Raw genomic sequence first — 19191 nt, 5'->3', positions numbered from 1 at the left:
AAAGAAGAAACCGAAAGAAAAGAATAGAGAAAGAAAGGAAAAATTTGAAAGAAAAAGAAATGTTGTTTGGTTGACGGTTTTTGCTCCTATGTTCTATCTTACATTAATTGAGGAGTATTTCTAGTTTGGTTTGGTGAGTTTTGTGCCAAATGAAGGGCATGTGCTTAAATTCATAATTGAGTTCGAAATGGATGTTGTCATATGGTTCTGTTTAGGTACTAGCTTGATCACCTATACCTCCACATTCCCATAACATGTTTTGCCTTTTCTTACCCATTGCCTCACTTTACCATATTTTTGTAAGCCCTCAGCTGTGACAGGACCTCGTTTGGTTGGAATGTGTGTACGGTAGCTAGAATTGTCTATCATATTAGTTGCATGCATGTTTATGTGGGTCGTAGTCTAGGTGAGCGACTATTTTTCTTCTTCTCTCTTACATTCATTTGCTTACCCTTTGCTTCATGAGAGAAGAGTGACCCGTGAGAGTCCATTGTTTAAGGTCTTGCAAGGTCGACGGTTCAGCTTTATTATAAACATCTTATAACTCGTTTGCATACGACTGTCTTGCTATAAGTGTTAGTTTGCTTGCATTAAATTGGCTTAAGTGGGCATTTGTAGCTAGCTCTGAGTTATCTTTTCCGTTCCATTAGTTGCATTTTAGTTTACTCGGGGACGAGTAAAGGTTTGGTTTGGGGAGATTTGATACGTGCATTTTATATAGTCTTTTTAGCCTATTTTATGCACGTATTTCTATGCTTTTATCGTGGTTTTATGCTACGAAATGCCCCGGATATGCTACTTTGGTGTATTTTGTCTTAATTGTAGGAATGAACCATAAAGTAGTGGATTCATGCCCTTTACCGTCCGTTTTGCATGCATTTGGAGGAAGAGATAATTTGGAGCAGGAAATATTGCTGTCTTGGGATGCGTGAAGCTATTTCGGGAGCTAAAAGGCAAAGTCAAAGACCAAATTACAAGACCAACACGAGCTGGAACCAGGAACCACTCGATCGAGCAGTCTCTTTTGGTCGATCGAGTAAACAGACGAAGGAACTGTTCGATCGAGTGGCCAACTGTTCGATCGAGCCTTATCTTTTGGTCGATCGAGTAAACAGACGCAGGAACTGTTCGATCGAGTGACCTAACTGTTCGATCGAGCAATTACAAGCTATTGGGCCTCAATTTACGTTAAGCTTAGATTAGGTTTTATGTTTTTAGGCTATAAATAAAAAAGGGTAGAACATACGTTACCTCTCTCCCTCTTCACCTCTCTAATTACTCTTAATACTCTGTCACTTTTACACTGTTACTTTGCTCTTCCTTTTCCGGATCAAAATTCAGTAATTGTTTCTCTCCCTTTTCTGTTTCTTTTTAATGTTTATTTATTGTTCTTATTTCTATTACTCTTGTTTCCCTTTAATTATGCGTAGCTAATTCCCCTAGTATGTTAGGATTAGGGAAGCCGTGGTAGCGATGTTTTAATTGACTTATATAGATTAGTCTTGCGATAGGAATTGTATTAGGTAATTTAATTGTTATCCGGTCGAATGAATGCATGCAGGAGGCCATAAATTTAGTTAACCCCGACCTAGATCGAAAGATTGGAAGGGAAGGCTTGCTTAATTACAATAGGTTATTGCAGTGAGGGCGAAAGTTAAGCTGTTTACGCTCTAGGGCGGTTTAAGGACCGAAAGGTGACGACCATAGCTCTTCTTATCAATAGTCTAATCGTCTTAGTATTCCCGATAGTATAAGATCTGATAGCCGCCACGGTAGACCGACTCCTAGCATACTTCCTTTCTCTTACTGTTAATTCTCTTATTCATTTCCCTCGCCTTAATCTCTAGTTTAGTTAAATCAATCAAAACCCCCAATTGTGACATTAGACAGATAAATAGACAAATAGATAGTACACCGCCTCCCTGTGGAGATCGACCCTACTTACCGCTGACTTCTGTTAGTTGTACTTAGGTATTTATTTTTGGTACGAAACGACAGTATCAGTAATAGTTCGGAATGGTGTTGCTCGTACCTTGTTTAGGGATGCTTCAAAAGCCGCGACCAAGGAAGGGTTAAATCGTGTTCGGCTTACTCATGATGAAAGCATCCTAGTTAATCGAGTTTTGAGGTATTCCATTCATGGTGGTAGGTTATATCTGAAATCTTGGTTGGTTAGTGTTCCCGCTCTTGCTTTCTTTGTTAATTTTCTTGATTTTCAAGGGTGGAGTCACATTAGTCAGTTTTCGGGTCCTGTTTACCCAGTTGAGGTGGTTCAATTCTTTGCTAGTGTCTCAATTAAGAAAGGAGTCTTGCATGCGGTTGTTAATGGCGTGGATGTAACAGTCTCTGTTTCGGATTTTTGCTCTGCTTTTTCGGTTCCCGATGAAGGAATTGAATTAAATCCGAGTCTTGAATGGTCTAATGTTGTGAGTGAAAAGGAGTTGTTAGTGAAGAAGTATTTTGAGGAGATGACGGAGGGAGGTAATATCGTGGTTCGTCCTCTCTCGGCAAAGATCAAGTTCCTCTTGAACTTTTTGTGGAACACTGTAGTGCCGAGGAGAGGCGGCCGTGATAAGGTGTCGAGTTATGAAGCTATAATGGCTTTTTCTTGGTTGGAAGGTCAGAAGGTGAATTTGGGTGGTGTTGTCTTGCACCGTATAATTCCGACGAGTCTTACGGTAACTAAGGAGAAGTTGAGCACCACAATCGATTTGCCATATGGTATGTGGATATCTCGATTGTTGGAAATAAAACGAGTGGTGGGGCCTGACAGTTACGGTGTTAGTGCGCGGGACTGTATATGTGACAAGTTGATCAAGCTAATGGGTCTTCTTGTTGATGGACCCGAGTTGCTACTTGCTAAAGATGTTGAGAAAACCCCGGTGGATTCAGGTTTGGGAGCTATGGAGTCAAAGTTGGAGGGGTTTATGAGTGGTTTAATGGAGAAATTCGAGGAGCATTCGACTAATTTGGCTACGGTGTTATCACGGGTTGGACCCTCTCGGTCCTTAGACTCTGGCTTGGATGCTACTCGGGTGTACTCTTGGATGGAGGAAGTGGACAAAAGGTTAGCGGGTTTTGAGAGGGAGTTGAAGGCAATTCATGGGGAAGTGTTCCCACACGGTGATCGTCTCACCTTCCTTACGAGTCAGGGTGGAGCTTTGGTGATGCACGGGAAAGCCACGGCGGGTGATCAAGCTCTCACGTTGGAGGCCACGAAAGCTCTTTCCTTGAAAGTGCTTAACTTTGAGAGGAGCATTGGTACTCTTTCGCAGCTGGTTCGGAGCTCGTTTGACCGTCTTGATGCCTTAGAGCATCGTACTAGGCCCGACTACGTGAACCCGTACCGTACCCGAAATATTTGATCTCCCTGCCTTACCATCATTAGCCCTTACCTTAATTAGCTTTCTTTTTATTTATTTTAATGGTGTGTTAAACAAACTTCTTATTCGGCCCATTTTGGCAATACGCTTGTGGTTATGGCCCAAGTGTTTCGTTAGACATGTGTTCATTCGGCCCATTTTGGCTTTAAACATGTTTAATTCTTAGTTTGTATGCTAATTATCTTTTGGATGCTTAAAGTTTTTGCGTGTTATTACTATTTCTTATGACGTTTTATCTCTTGTCTTGTCTTATATTATTCTAGTCATTTTTTATTTGTGCTTAGCTTTTCGATGATGTCAAGAGGAGGAAAAAACGTCTATAGTAAGCATCTACCTAAGCTTGCTCCTTGTCAAGACCAATTGTCTCTTAAAGTCCTTAAAGTTTCGGTTTTTGAAAAAGTGTATTGATCTTGCGTTAATCTTTATTATCAAGATAATGGTATTATATTGAGGGGGAACTTTTTACTTAGTCACAATTTTAGGAGACTTGCCATCATCAAAAAGGGGGAATTTGTTGAACCATATAATTTATATGTTTGTGTTTTGATGATGTCAAGGTGTTTTACATTCTATATACTTGTTGCGTGTAATCGTTTGTTGAGTATTTTAGAACTAACCTATTACGAGCAACAAAGAAGATTGTGACAGTTGCGTGAGAAGTTCAAGCCTTCGTTCAAGATCAAACAGTTCAAGATTCATTCAAGATCTATGTGAAGACGAAGTTCGTCTAAAGATTAATCAAGCTTGGATGATGACGTAGCTTATACTCGAAGATCTTCTTGAAGATTAGAATAGTATAGGTGATTATCTCGTAATGGTAATCAAGAATGAGTTTCTTGAATTAGTAAAGTTATAACTTTGCAGCTATAACATTACTAGTAAAAGAGCTCAATGTTATAGCTCTTCTACTATAACATTGAAATGCTGAGTTTTTATACACGACTTATAATTGTTTCGAAAATTATTTTATAATTGTTTAAAGTTTGTTTTAAATGTTTCAATGAAAGTATTTATATATTAAAGCCCGGTTTAGTGAGGAGTTCGGTTTTATAGTAAACGTTAATTGGTAGTCATGATGGATCAACTTATGAGTTGGACTTTGCTACTAATTAGGGTTTCTATATAGCCTCTCTTAAAACCTAAATTCTAATTATATGTTAAGACTAGGGTTTGCACGATTCACGAGACTTATGCGCCGTGATATCTCGTGTTGCCTAGGGGATATTAGGTAAAGATTTTATTCTATAATAATATCTTTACATATCTTATATATCTTACTTAATATATTTATTTATGGTTAAAGATATTCTTGTTTTAGGAAATATTATCATAATCTTAGAATTTATAGTAAAGATAATATTTGGAAAGATTATATTCTATCTCTTTGAATATTCTTTATTATCTTTTGAGGGCTTTTAGGGAAGAGATAATAAGAAGATATGATTTGTCTCTATATTTTATTATTTCGGCTATTAGGGTTTGACAAAACCGTGTAGCCTACTCTTTCTTCTTCTATAAATACTTTGCTATTTACAACATCTAAAATAGAGACCTTAAGCATAAAAAAATTGATTTTAATTTTTACAAAGCAAACCGTGTGTTTTAAGCAAAAAAAACGATTTGCTATTTTGAAAGGTCGTGTGTCATAAAACTCGCATACTCGTTCTTCATTTATCGTTATAAGATAATAGTGCTTAGTTGATTTCTTAACTCGTTCATTAACGTGAACCTTTGTTAAAATAATTAGTGCTTTCTTATTAGCGTAAGTTAGTCACTCGAGTATTTAACGGTACTCATTGAGTTACAGCTAGAGTTAGTTGTACGAGTTGGGTTAGTAAATGTGTAATCCGTAGAAAGGTATTTTGGATCAATAGATTCTTCACATTCACTTGTTCATTTGTTCCCCGACATTCACTTTGGTCATGTCCCAAAGTTCCACAATTCTCACATATTCCACTTGGGATTGATGAAGATGCCGTCATGGCATTAACATGATGCTTTGGTTATTTTGAGGCTTCTTCAAGTCTAGCCATAGCTTTTTCAAACTTCAAATTGATGGTATCAATGTGAGCACTAAGTTGAGCACCTAATTGAGTAATGGAGTCCACTTCATGCTTTCCTCCTCTAGTAGCCTTGCGAGGTCTACTATATTGTGAGTTATGGACCGCCATTTCCTCAATTTTGTTCTAAGTTTGATTGTCATCAACTTCGGTGAACATTCCATTTGGCCCCATGTTGAGAATGTTCCTTGAGTCCTCATAAAGACCGTTCCAAAATTGTTTTACCAAGAACCACTCACTAAGTCCATGAGGAGGACATGAGCGGCAAATTCCTTTGAATTGCTCCCAAGCTTCATACAAAAATTCTTCATCTCTTTTCTTAAAGCCCGTAATTTGAGCTCTTAGCATGTTAGTCTTTTCCGGTGGATAGAACTTTTTGTAGAAAGCTAGAGCCAATTTCTTCCAAAAATCAATTCCGAGAGTAGCCTTATAAAGGCCTTTCAACCATTGTTTCGCGGTGCCAATTAGAGAAAGGAAATAAGACCCATCGAATTTGGTCTTGAGTTACACCGGTTTGAGATGTCGCATCACAATCGTCACAAAAAGTCTCCATGTGAGAGTGAGGGTCTTCACTAGGCATCCCCCCAAATTGGCTTCTTTCGACTAATTGGATAAATGCGGATTTGGCAATGAAATTTCCGGTTAAGTGTTGTAGTGTGGGAGTACCATTGGGTAGGTTCTCCTCGGTGGGTACGGAATGTGATGAAAATTTAGGCATTGTGGGTTGATTTTGTGTTGGATTTTGTGTTGGGTTCTCCTCACCTTCTCTTGCAAAAGGGTTGATGAACTCAATAGTATTTGGTTGAATATCTACAACCTCACCAATACCTCTCAAAGTTCTCCTAGCAAGTCTTCTATTGGTTGTCAAAGTCCTTTCAATTTCGTGATCAAAGGGTAACAAGTTACCTTGTGATCTTCTAGACATGCAAAATATCAAACAACTTGAAAACAATTAGAACAAACCTTAAGGAGTTTTACTTCCCCAAGGCAAAGAAAGACACAACTAATAACAATATAAGAAAATCTAAATCAAGTTAACACCGTCCCCGGCAACGGCGCCATTTTTGGTCGGACTCTCCGGGAGGTTTAGTTTTCGGTACTTGTCGTTAGGAGCACCTAGACCAAAACACAATTTATAACTTCACAAAAAACTCTACAATTAGTAAAGAGGCAAGTAAAGGTCGGATCCCAAGGGACGGGAATTGAGATGAGATTTTCTATTACAACTAGTGGTGTCTAAGGGTGTCACAATTTGGGATTTGAAGTAGAAGATCACTAAACTAAATAGCAATAAAACTAAGCAAGCAAGATGAATTGAAAGGGATGTAAACAATTGATAAAAAGCACTAGGGTGTCATGGGGTCATAGGGGATTCATGGGAATTGATCATACAAACATATTCTCAAATTATAAGCAAGCAATTATTGTTGTGATGGATCGAGTTGGTTTATATCTTACAATCCTAGGAAAGTTTGTGTCCCGGAGCCGAATCGATTAGATTGTAAAACACCTACAAGTCGACTTAATCTTCCCTACTCAAGTATATGCATGGTCTAATGAGACTCGAGTTGGTTTATGTCTTACAAGTCTCATTGAAAACATAGGTGATGGGTAAAAAAAATGCAAGGATTCATAGGCTCGCATTTCATCAAACATAACATGTGCATAAGTTGAGATCACAACAAGCAAGAAAATAAACTATGAAAACATATTAATTTAAGCATGAATCATCCCCCATGTTGGTTTCCTCTAATTACCCATTAACCCTAGCTAAGGAAACTACTCACTCATTATCATGTTGAATATGCTAGCAAGGTTGTCAATCATACCAACAAAGTAAAACATGATGAATAAATGAAAGTGATTAACAACAATTAAAAAGGGATTAAGAGAATTATACCTACTAATGATTCCAATAATAAAGCAAAGAATAATAGAAGTACTTGATGATAGATTAGAAGGTTGTCAATCTCCCAATAATAACCCAAATAGTCTTCAATTACCCAAAACAAAGGATGAACAAGAGAGAGATTAAGGAAATGAAACTTGTATTAAAACTTGATTAAATGTTGATTACAAGATTAAAGAGAGATTTGATTGATATTAACTACACTAAAGATTGTTAAGAAGAACATGCTCTTCTAATTAGACTAATGGGGTATTTATAGTGGGGATTAGTTACATAAATTAGGGTTTACTAAGGGCTTAAATGACGATTAAGTCCTTGAGGAATCGCCGGTCTTTGGGGAGACTCCGGTCTCCTTTTCGCCGGTCTTAGAAAAATATGCGCATCCTTCCTTGAAGCTTGTAGAAGACGAAATGGCTGTAAGGGAATCCGGGCGTCCAGGGAACGGGACGGGCGAATTTGGGTGTTTCTGGACCGGCGTCCAGAAGGGGAAAACGGGCGGATTATGGGCGTTTTGCACGGGCGTCTTATGGAGGAAGAAGCTCGGATTGTGGGTGCTGGACGGGCGTCTTGAGGACAATCCGCCCGGATTGTCTTCCAGCTTCTTTCGTTCTTCTTTTCTTCCTTTTTCTTCATAAAATCCTTGAGGATTTCCTCGGGGATGCAAGGATCTTTTCTCATCATTGCCCATCTACTATAGTATGTACAAAGGCCTTCTAATCTTTTCTTCTCTTTGATGCTTGGTCATTGAATTCAATCAATTTAGCTTCATTTTGCCATGAAAATGCAAGGTTTGCACTCCTTTCCTACCAAGGACACAAAACCTCAAAGAATATGCAAAACAAAGGACTAAAGACGATAAATGACCCAAATATGCACTAAAAAGCATGGGAACAAGGCTAATTTGGGGACTAAATATGCTCTAATAATGGTCACATCAGTGTCACAAAGTGGTATCAGAGCGACGATCCTGAAACCTGTAACCAATGAACCTAAGAACATAGGGAGTCAAATTAAAATGAACCCGGGGTAGAAGTTGTAGGAGCTAATGCAAAGGCTTGGGAAACGTCCTAAAGTCGAGAATTCGCCCTATAATTTTGAACCGGACACATGGGGTACGTGTCGGGATCGTGATGTGTTATTTTCTTGTTTGCAAATTTACATAATAACATGTGGTGAATCGGTGGATGTATGCACGTGGAGGATAGGAGGTGTGGGATAAAAAGGTGATGATTATGTGACTTGTATGTTGGATGAATGAAGCATGTTATTTGTTTTATAATGTGGCATATTAGAAATACGGAAGTAAAGTTGTTTTGTTTGAGTATATAAAGAGTTGCGTATATATATATATATATATATATATATATATATATATATATATATATATATATATATATATGTGTGTGTGTGTGTGTGTGTGTGTGTGTGTGTGTGTGTGTGTATTGTTGTCGTCGTTATGTTGGTAGTATAAAGCTTGTATATAAATTTGGGAAAGAAAGATAAGCATGCGGGTAGTTATACGAGTCTGCATGACTCGATCGAGTAGGGGGCATTCGATCGAGTAGGTGAGAGGCTCGATCGAGTAGGTCTGACTTGATCGAGCAGGTAGTTTTATGTTTTCTGGGCAGAATCAGGTTTTTGGGCGCTCGATCGAGTAGGTAGGGGCACTCGATCGAGTGGGGCCAGCTCGATCGAGGGGCGAGTAAGCTCGATCAAGTGTCTTTTTAGGAGTTTTATGATCAGGTTCTGGAGTCGAGGTACTCGATCGAGTAGGTGGGGTAACTCGATCGAGTGACCTCAACTCGATCGAGTAGGTGTGGGGGCTCGATCGAGTAGGTTATATACAGGTCGTATGCATGTTTTGGGTTATGGTATGAGTGTTTATGTTTACCTTCCTATTATATAGTTACAAGATGCCGCCGAAAAGAACCGCCTTGTATGCTAGAGCTGAGAGTATGACGGTTGATGACATAGTGAAGATGTTGGAGCACCAAGATGCTCTTACAGAAACTTTCAAAAGAGTGGGGAAGGATAAGGAGGTTGATCACTCCAAGATCAGCATTCACATAGCTAGGTTTAGTCCTAAAGAGTATAAGGGAACTGGGGCGCCAATTCTGCTGGATAATTGGCACTGAGAGATGGAGAACATTCTTGAGTTAGTTCATTTCCCAAAGGAGTTGAAAGTGGAACAAGCTGCGTTCTACTTAAGGGAAGCAGCCGGTGAGTGGAGGGATAAAGTTAAGGTGGGTGCTAGGGAGATGTATATGAAGCAGGTACTACCTGCAATACCTTGGGATGAGTTCAGGAAAGCTATGAGCCGTGAGTTTGTGCCGGAACATATCAGGACCTTTGATGTTTTGAGTAAAGCATTAGGCCTTAGTGATGCACCTTATTATCACAAGATGCCCGAAAAGTATGACCCCGCTCCTCTTTGGGAGGCGATTTCCGGGAAGAAATTTGTGAGCTTTCATGCTTGTCGCGCTCTATTAGTCCACCATCCGGGCATTAGAGTGTGGCACAAGGTCATCGGGAGTACTATAATTGCAAGAAAAGGCACTAATCACTTCACAAAGCTCGATTGTGTTCTACTTGAGTCGGCCTTAAATGTCGGAAGGGAATTCACTAAGCCTTACAATGCTCTAAGGCTTTTGGTGGAAAGACGGCTCAATGTTGATTGTGGTAAGGAAGGCACCACTCATATTGTAAATGGAGGTCTAGTTACTCTCTTGGCCAAGCACTTTGACGCAAATTTCAACAAGGATAACACCTATGTGGCGATCAAAGGGGGTCATCTCATTGAGGGGGTCATCTCATTGACATGGTAACAAGAGAATTGACATACCCCTCCCTATCATTTTTTATGGGAAATTGGAACCGTTCGAATACTTCGCGTCATTTCAAGACACAAAGTAATGACATAGACACTAAGAACTCGTTACCCTTAGCATTCTATGTCTAGAATGACTCTCGTGGATGCCAATGATCACGGATGTTCACAGAGATCTGGAGTAAGGGGTGAGGGTACGTATTAGGAATCTCTTTTGATCGAACACCTAATTCTGCCCGCCTTGATAGCGGCCTCTACTTAGGATTAGGGAAGTCATCTATACTCGATATGCTGTCGATTATATGCATGCAAGGCAACAAACAACGTTTTAATCCTAGCATGTGAGAATTAACTAATTCGGTGAACACGTAATTTAGCATACATTAGGTCGAAGTAGGGATTTAAGATTAATTACATCTAAAGAAACAAGCGAATAAACGATATATAAAATGATAAAGGTACAATAAATAAATTACAATAATTACAATTGTTTAACGATTTACGTCGAAAATATATTTAAGACGGATAATTTGAGAAAAGAAAAGCAAAATAATTAGGTTAGAAAACGGACAAATTAGGAGTGATATTGCGGATACTATTCGATTGATACGTAAACTAACAAACTAGGTCAAAGCAAGAATGGAAGTTCAGAGACAGAAATCACCCCGGAACAGGCGCAGCAATGTTGCATCCCTTGGAAGAGGCGCAGTGGTCACTGCGTCTGTTCCTGAGGTGAGCTCTGGCTGTGAAGCCGGAACTGCATATCGTTAATCTTCGTTGGTGATTTAATGAACTATTATTGATATTCGACTTGAGTAGAAGTGATTTAACATATTATTTACATATGAATTGGTCATAAAAGCGATAAAGAATAAAGCTTAAACGGATTAAGACTAATTATGAGCGAATTATAATTAATTAGGCCAAATTAATACAAATTAATTAGGTTTGTTTAGGTTAAACTATTAAGACGGCTATGGTAAACAGATGAAAATATATACAAAAGTCGAATCCCAGAGACTTGATATGAACAAATCGAATCTCTAAAATACGGGTTTGATTTTAATGACGAAAACCCGCAAATATTAATTACTTGGGATTTAAGTCGAGTTTAAAGACGACAAATTATTATGAACTATGCATTATAATTATTAGGTGAATGGAACATGAAGAAAATAAGAAAAGACGGAACAAAGGAGACGAATTAACAAAGAACAAAGGAAGAGGCGCAACAGATGCTGCAACCCTTCGAAGAGACGCAGCAGTTGCTGCGTTTATTCTCGACGTCTGTCTTCTGTTAATCCGTGAAAACAGGTTTGATAAAGGGTTTTATAAATCGATTTTAAGCATATTTTCGACGTAAACCTTACATTAATTTATACAATAATAAAATACAATAATGAAATATGGGATTTACACCCTCAGACTTACATGTTTGACGAAGCGAGATTAACTAAGTTAACGATTAGTGATTGCTAGACTCGAATGTATGATGAAAGTGCCCTCGTAAGAGGATTTAAATTAAATTGATTTGATTAATGAGTGGATTTGGTCAAATGGGTCGGTCATGCAACGAGACCGGTACTCAGAAGGATCCGAGCTTACATGGTCGATTGATCAAGCACGTAGACGTCAATAAGCTTAGAGCACGGTCTTAGAATGCAAAGGGAGAAGAGAAGGGCGGACACTCGCGTGAGAAATATGACGAACGAAGGTTCCTATTTATACTAAACACATGGAGGAATTATGGTATGAATGAAACTTTGGAAAAAAATCTCGAAAAGATCTGAAAATATGCAGAAAAGGGCTGGGTAAGAGGCGCAGCAGCCACTGCGACCCTTGGAAGAGGCGCAGCAGGTGCTGCGTCCTTTCCCCAGAGGTTTTCTTCTGCGGAAGAAAGATTTCCGCGTTTCTGTTATGGAATTGCGGTAGATCTTGACTTCCTTATTCTTTAAACTATGATTTCGGGATATATTTCACCAAAAGATGAAAAGATTAAAATTATGGAATAGAAATATCCGGAATATTCTAGAACATTCTGACTCGGCATTTTAAACGGTTTATTAGAAAATGAATACTGTCAAAACGACCGTAATAGCGCGTAGATGACAACCAAGAGGTAAACACAAGTATTTGAGCTATCACTTGACGATAAACTTACAAACTGTCATAAATCGTTCTGTGTACCAAACATGTGGCCCAATCATCACCGGGTGGCTTGCGGGAGGTACAGAAATGAGGTATCTACAGAGCCCCCACTTTGACTGAGGCTTGGACAAGGCAAAAGTCAAAGTATAGCCATCAGGTCTATCGAAGATTATAACCTGACGACTATGGCGACGCATGGCGGCTCAAGGGGTCTGAGCCAATGACCTGTCGTCGGGAACATTTTAGAGTCTCTCGACTATCGGGGAGGGTCGTTTAAAGTCCATTAAACTACGTAAGGAAGCTCGCCAGCTATAAGAAGAAACCATACCTGAGACTTCTTTCTTGGAACAAACGGAGGATATCGGGATGTTTCATTTTGGTAGCTATCGACTATTTTACCAAATGGGTCGAAGCAGCATCTTACACTAGTCTCACCGCAAAAAACGTGGCAAAGTTCATACAAACCAATATCATCTGTCGATACGGTTGCCCACATGAGATCATCAGTGACAATGGATCACATTTCCAGAGTGAGACTGAGCAATTGCTAGCCAAATACAAAATCAAGCACCACCATTCCTCGCCTTACAAACCTCATACTAATGGCGCGGTAGAGGCGGCTAACAAGAATGTCGTCAATATCCTCAAGAAAATGATCGACAAGTATCGCGATTGGCCCAGCAAGAACCATTTGCATTATGGGGTTATCGCACATCAATTAGGACACCCAGTGGGGCTACTCCTTTCTACTTGACTTACGGCATGGAAGTTGTACAACCAGTTGAACTAGAAGTCCCATCTTTACGCATTCTGCTTGAAAGTCAAATTTCAGAAGCTGATTGGAAGAGAGATAGATATGAAGAACTCACCCTCTTGGATGAACGAAGGTTGTGCGCATTGCATAATGTGCAAACATATCAGGCACGTATCAAACGAGCCTTCAATAAATGGGTTAAGCCCATAAACATCAAAGAAGGAGATTTGGTGCTCAAATCAGTCAGAGCTCTACTACCTGTCGATCCACGTGGAAAATTTAAACTCAACTGGGCCGGCCCTTTCTTAGTCAAGTCCATACTCTCGGGGGCGCGGTTAGGATTACAGACCTACATAGGAATGAATTTTCTAACCCAACTAACCTCAACCAACTGAAACGATATTATGCCTATTGTAAGACAAGAAACGCGCCTCGCGTAACACCCACGTGCCACTCTTGCAACACGAAATAAAAATGGCCCTTGGCCCGCTAAAATAAAGCTTATGTCACTATGCTCTTGTGTTTTGACATTTCGACATCCTCACGTCATCAAATAAATTGAATTGTATTTTAGGAGTAAGTAAAGCTCATGCTTATTTTCTAAAGTTCACTACAAGCTCTTGCTTAGAACAATTATTCTTTTACATTTATTCGAACTACGCGCAAGGGTTTGATTTCATTTTTTTAAATGAATACGTAGGCAATCCTTCACAGGATACAAACCAGTATTTTAAAATGTAAATAGAAGGACATTTGCATTTGCATTCGAAATTCGACAAGAATAATAAAAGAAAATCACAATAGTTTCTTAACTAATTAATCTTTTACGCATTCGTTCCATAAATAATACTAGTATGCCAAATAATACCATAAAATGCCGGAATAAACGCTAAGCTAGGATTCTAAAAACCCCATCGTTTATTACAATAATAGATAATAATAAATAAATACTAATAAATGACTAAGGCTATTCTTTCATCTTCCCTTTGCTTTATCACCCTTGTCATATTTCTTGTCTCGACCACAAGCCGGGCGCTCTTGCGCTATCTCCGACCTAATCACCAAAGGCCTCTCTCGCGGTCTAACCTTACCATTCCAATCCATCACTATGCTCTTGCATTTTGACATTTCGACATCCTCATATCATCAAATAAATTGAATTGTATTTTAGGAGTAAGTAAAACTCGTGCTTATTTTTCCAAGTTCATTACAAGCTCTTGCTTCGAACAATTATTCTTTTACATTTATTCGAACTAAGCACATGATTTGATTTCATTTTTCTAATGAATACGTAGGCAATCCTTTACAGGATACAACTCATTATTTTAAAATATAAATAGAAGGACATTTGCACTTGCATTTGAAATTCGACAAGAATAATAACAGAAAATCATAATAGTTTCTTAACTAATTAATCTTTTATTCATTGTTCCATAAATAAATAATAATAATACGCCAAATACATATAAAAGTGAAAATGCTGAAAATAAATGTTAGGCTAGGATTCTAAAAACCTCGCCATTTATTACAACTTAAATAAAAATAAATAATACTATAATGAATGACTAAGGCTATTTTTCCATCTTCCCTTTGCCTTTGTCACCCTTGTCATATTTCTTGTCTCGACCACGAGCCGGGCGCTCTTGTGCTGTCTCTGACCTAATCACCAACAGTCTCTCTCGCGGTCTAGCCCTACCATTTCGATCCATCACCATCTCTACGGCAGAAGCGATCTTCGGTTTCTTCGACGGATGAACGACTCGGAATCCGGCCTCTTCTTCCTCCTCAGTTAAATACTTCTGGTTCTTCTTTGCTACCTCGCGAATCTTGTAGTCAACAGGCTCGTGCTTCCTCAATTTCTCACGCTCTTCAGAAGTAGCAGCCTTCCTCCATTGCAAGTATGAATTAGATACTTATAAGGAGCCAATAAGAGAGGGTATAGACCACATGTTCCTTTGAGCTCACTTGAGGGCCCACTCTCGACGAGTCTCTGTAGTGTGTGCCAATGCAGTCTGAGGAACGGTGTCAAGCTTCAAAATCTTCTGCTTAAGGCCCACTTGCCTCATCAATCTCTCCGAAAAGATGCAAATCATGAATTCCAAGCCAGGGATGCGAACTGACCGAGTCCGGTCTAAAGATGAAACTCCAGTGACTGACCTGAGATGCTACCATGGCACAATCCACCGAATCAAGGGTCCTCCTTCACTCTTTAAATTGTTTTCCCAGTAATTGCAAACCTGAGTGACGTCCACCATGTAGAGCCTAGTTCTCATCGCAATTTATCGAGCATGGTATCCTAGCACATTAACTAGGGGCTCGATCAACCATAGACGTTCCATATGCCAAACCTGCAAAGAAGACGGGAATTAATCCTACACGGTCAACCGAAAAAAGAGAAAAACAAAAAAAATAAAAACAAAAAAAACGGTTGGCATGTGTATAAAAAAGGGAAAGCGGGTTCTTACCTAAAAATGATAGGACTTCCAAAATAACGAAGCTCGCGGTTGGCTTTTCTGTTGTCTAACCCCAAAATGATCTCTCCTAAACAAAGGCATGCTGGGCTCTTGCGCAGCTTTATTTGTGCCACTAATCTCAAGAAACGAGGATACCTTCTCATCTCCTTGTCAACATGCCCTTGAAGGACATAACAATGCAGTAGACAAAACCCGAACGCCCTGCGTCTCGCAACATAGGAAATAGAAGGGTCTTCCCTATTTATAAATCGGTCAATGAAGTCAAACATGTGGACTCCTTTCGAAGTTACTAGACGGTCAACCTCAGCCTTGGTCAATCCAAGCAAGTCTCTAAATTTACTTTTATACCCTTGAGAGTTAAAAGGTATAGCGGGCGCATTGTCTGGGCCCCATCCTCCAATAGCAGCTATTTCCTCAGGGAAAGGACAAATATCGCCTCCAGGAAACGCGATTACATGAAAATTAGGGTCCCAATAATCGAGACAGACATCCAAGAAGGGTTTCACGATCTTCATTAACTTGAGACTCAAGATCGATCCCAAATTAAATGCACCCATGTCATGTTTCTCAACATTCGTAAACTCATTCGTCCACTCCTTGAGATGGTTTTCAAAAGCATCCATGATTTTGAAATTTATATGAAGATAAGAGAGTTTTTATGAGATAGACGGAATAAAGATGGAGCAATTATGTGAATTAAAGCTTCCCCGAGGTCTCTATTTATACTAAACGCAATTTCTTAATTTCGATCGAGGTCTGACAAACTGGGGAAATGGCGCAGCTCTTGCTGCGCCTCTTCCCCATGCCGTTTTCCGTGATTTTCAGCTTTGGATCTTTTCTAATTTGTTTGTGGCTATAATTTCCTATTCCTATAGGTTATTATTTTGGTAATTCCGTCAAATTACCAAATTTTATATTTCGCAATTCTTTTTGGGCTCGCTTTTCGAGGCAAAATCAACATTTTCGCCAAACGAGCACACTTACCCATTTTATTTTATTTTCTTTTTTAGGGGAATCATTTCACTCCTCATTTCACACTTATAAATTCCTTTTTAAGTTTGTTTTTTAGGGGGTAGCCCTCCCTACTGTCCGGTCATTTTTTTCCAGTCATTTTCGCTCATTTCTGAGCATTTTTTGCATTTTCGATCATATTTGCTCATTTAAGGGCACTTTTTCACTTTTTATCATTTTGCTCTAATTTACGCCACCTATGTGCTATGGGTTTTATTTGTAAATTCTGTGTAAATTTCGGCAACATGACGGCACAAACGGTCATCTACCAAACCTGTTTTTTAAGCTAACCTGCACGAACAACAAACAACCAGCAGCAAAGGCACTCAGGCCATCATATATACAACCAAAAGGCAATATGTACATCAAACTGGGGGCTCTCGCCCAAAACATGTCCGAAAAGTCCAAAATGAAGTGTACAAAGTATATACAACATAACAGCAAAAAGAAGAAAACAGCTACTCGCCGCTCAGCTCGGCTACGGTCGCCTCAAGGGCAGCGATCACAGTGTCCCTAACCTCCAACTCCCTCATCAGGCGAGCTTTCTCCTCCTGGACTGCGCCAGCTCGCGCTCCAGGTCACACTCCCTCTGCAAGTGATAAAGAAATGCCTCATTTCAATCATTTCAATCATTTCATTCAACTATTTCAAAACAAAACGCGAGAAATCGCAACGAAATCCAAAGTAAAGATAATGAGAGGTTCATACCTGTCGTCCTCAGCCACCAGCAAGTGCCTCGATGGCCGTGGCCCGCAGCCGGTTGGCTATCCTCCACAACGCCACGTGCTGAGACGGCGCCACCTACATTTCAATAAACAAAAGGTTTTCATAAAAGAATGAGTGCATTCTTATGCAATAAAGATAGCAAAGATAGCCTAAGCTGGAGGCTTACGCTCCTCACTAAGTGCTGCCACTCCTCCAGGCCAGTGTCCGTCACCTCCTCGCCGAAGTCACGGATCTCTGAGATCGTCGTCAGCCCCGTAGCGTGGGTGTACTCAAGTGTCTCTGGGTACGCTGGGGGCTCGACGTCTGCCACCTCGATCTTCTGCGATTTGCAAATATTTATTTATTTAACGATCATTCGTCAGCTTGTCAAAACAACTCAAAACAAGAAAAGTAAAATACTTACCACGATCGGCCAGTACGCCAGCCTCTGGCGAACAAATAGAGAGTACTCCTCACCAGGAAGGAGAAGGGCGTCACCGTTAACGTCCGCCAAGTCAACCTCCCTCTCGGCGTCAGAAGGCTCCCTAAACATCGTCTGTCAAGGATCGATGGGAATCGCGAAAGTCTCACGAGAGCACTGCCGAGTCAAACGCTCGCCCAGGTACCACACTGGTCTCATGGACGTCCTCAACAGCAACCGACTCGAGCTCCTAGGTCGAAGGACCTCAGCCACAAAGGTCGGAGCATCAGGGTAGTCCACCCAAGGTCTGGGCACCCACTAAAACAAGTAAATGAAAGGTCATTCCTATGATCGGCCTAAACGGGAAAGGGGGTCATTCCTATGATTGCTCCTAAATAAAAATAACGATGAAGAAAAGTAATCAAAGATACTTACGTCCTCCAGCTTCAGGGAATTCACGCTCCGTCGATAAATGTCATAAGAAAAACGCTGACTCTTCCTACGACACACCACCCAGTCCCTCACGACAGGGTAAGCCCTCTGCTAAGGCTCCGTCCTCTTGGGCGCGAAGCCCGGAAAGTAGGAATACACCCACGTCTGCAGAACAAGATAATTAATAATGATATTTCATAATTCGATATAAATGGAAGTAATGATCTTTCATGATGCGTAATAAATGTTCATACCTCCAACAACAGTCCAGGACCGACACTAGCAGGAGAAATCCCCTTCTCCATCTGCTCGGGACGAATCATAGCCCTCATGTAGCGAGTGAGGACCGCAAAGCCAGGAGTGACCCAGTCCCACCGACCTAGGTCACTCAAGTCAGAAAGGTATGGAAGAAGCTTTGTCGACAACCTCTCTCCCTTGTCTCCGAGGTAAAGCGAAGACAAGAACCACCAGAGCCACAAACGAGCCCTCTGCTCCGCAGTACAAGGAGGAGGAGCCGCCTTCCTCCCATCCATCATCACCGTCGTCGGGGTCCTACCAGCAAAGTAGTCCCTGGCGTAAGAGCTCGGCACCAACCCGAGAACGGTAGCAGCACCCGCTGCCAGGTTCCAGCCGATCAGCCTCCTCGCCTCGGCCGAGTCCACTCTCATGGCCGTCAACGGCCACACCAAGACCTCCTCTCCACACGATAGACCAGAGATCATGTCTTAGTCCACCAGAGTGACCCAGACCTCTCCAAAAGGCATGTGAAAGGTCGGGGTCGTGTCTAGTACCGATCGAGGAAAGCTCGAATGAGGCAAAAGTTAGCCCGAATCTTCCTCTCCTTGATCGCCCTTCACGCTCCCACCAAAGCTCCGAACGCTCCCACCTCGATGATGGCCTTCTTCTCCTCCATCAGTCTCTCATAGGCCTCCATCATCATCGTGTAGCCGGAAAATGACCTCAAGTTCCCGGCATCCTGTATCAATCCAGGTCGAAAGCTATCTTTAGCACAAGACTAATGAGAAATGAAACAGCAAGTGAATAAGAAAGGTAATAAGGAAATAACA

General features: G+C 40.5%; 1 non-coding gene across 1 annotated transcript; it reads left to right on the top strand.

Moving 5' to 3' along the window:
- Positions 1 to 5684: 5684 nt before the first annotated feature.
- On the top strand, positions 5685 to 5791 carry LOC141619609 (small nucleolar RNA R71). Its single transcript, XR_012531764.1, has one exon. It is a non-coding gene; the product is annotated as a small nucleolar RNA R71 (small nucleolar RNA).
- The last annotated feature ends 13400 nt before the right edge of the window (positions 5792 to 19191 follow it).

Source organism: Silene latifolia, chromosome 1, assembly GCF_048544455.1.
Source record: "Silene latifolia isolate original U9 population chromosome 1, ASM4854445v1, whole genome shotgun sequence".
NCBI classification, from domain to species: domain Eukaryota; kingdom Viridiplantae; phylum Streptophyta; class Magnoliopsida; order Caryophyllales; family Caryophyllaceae; genus Silene; species Silene latifolia.
The sequence above is the reverse complement of the archived record's forward strand: the minus strand, read 5'-3'. Positions and strand labels throughout refer to the sequence as shown.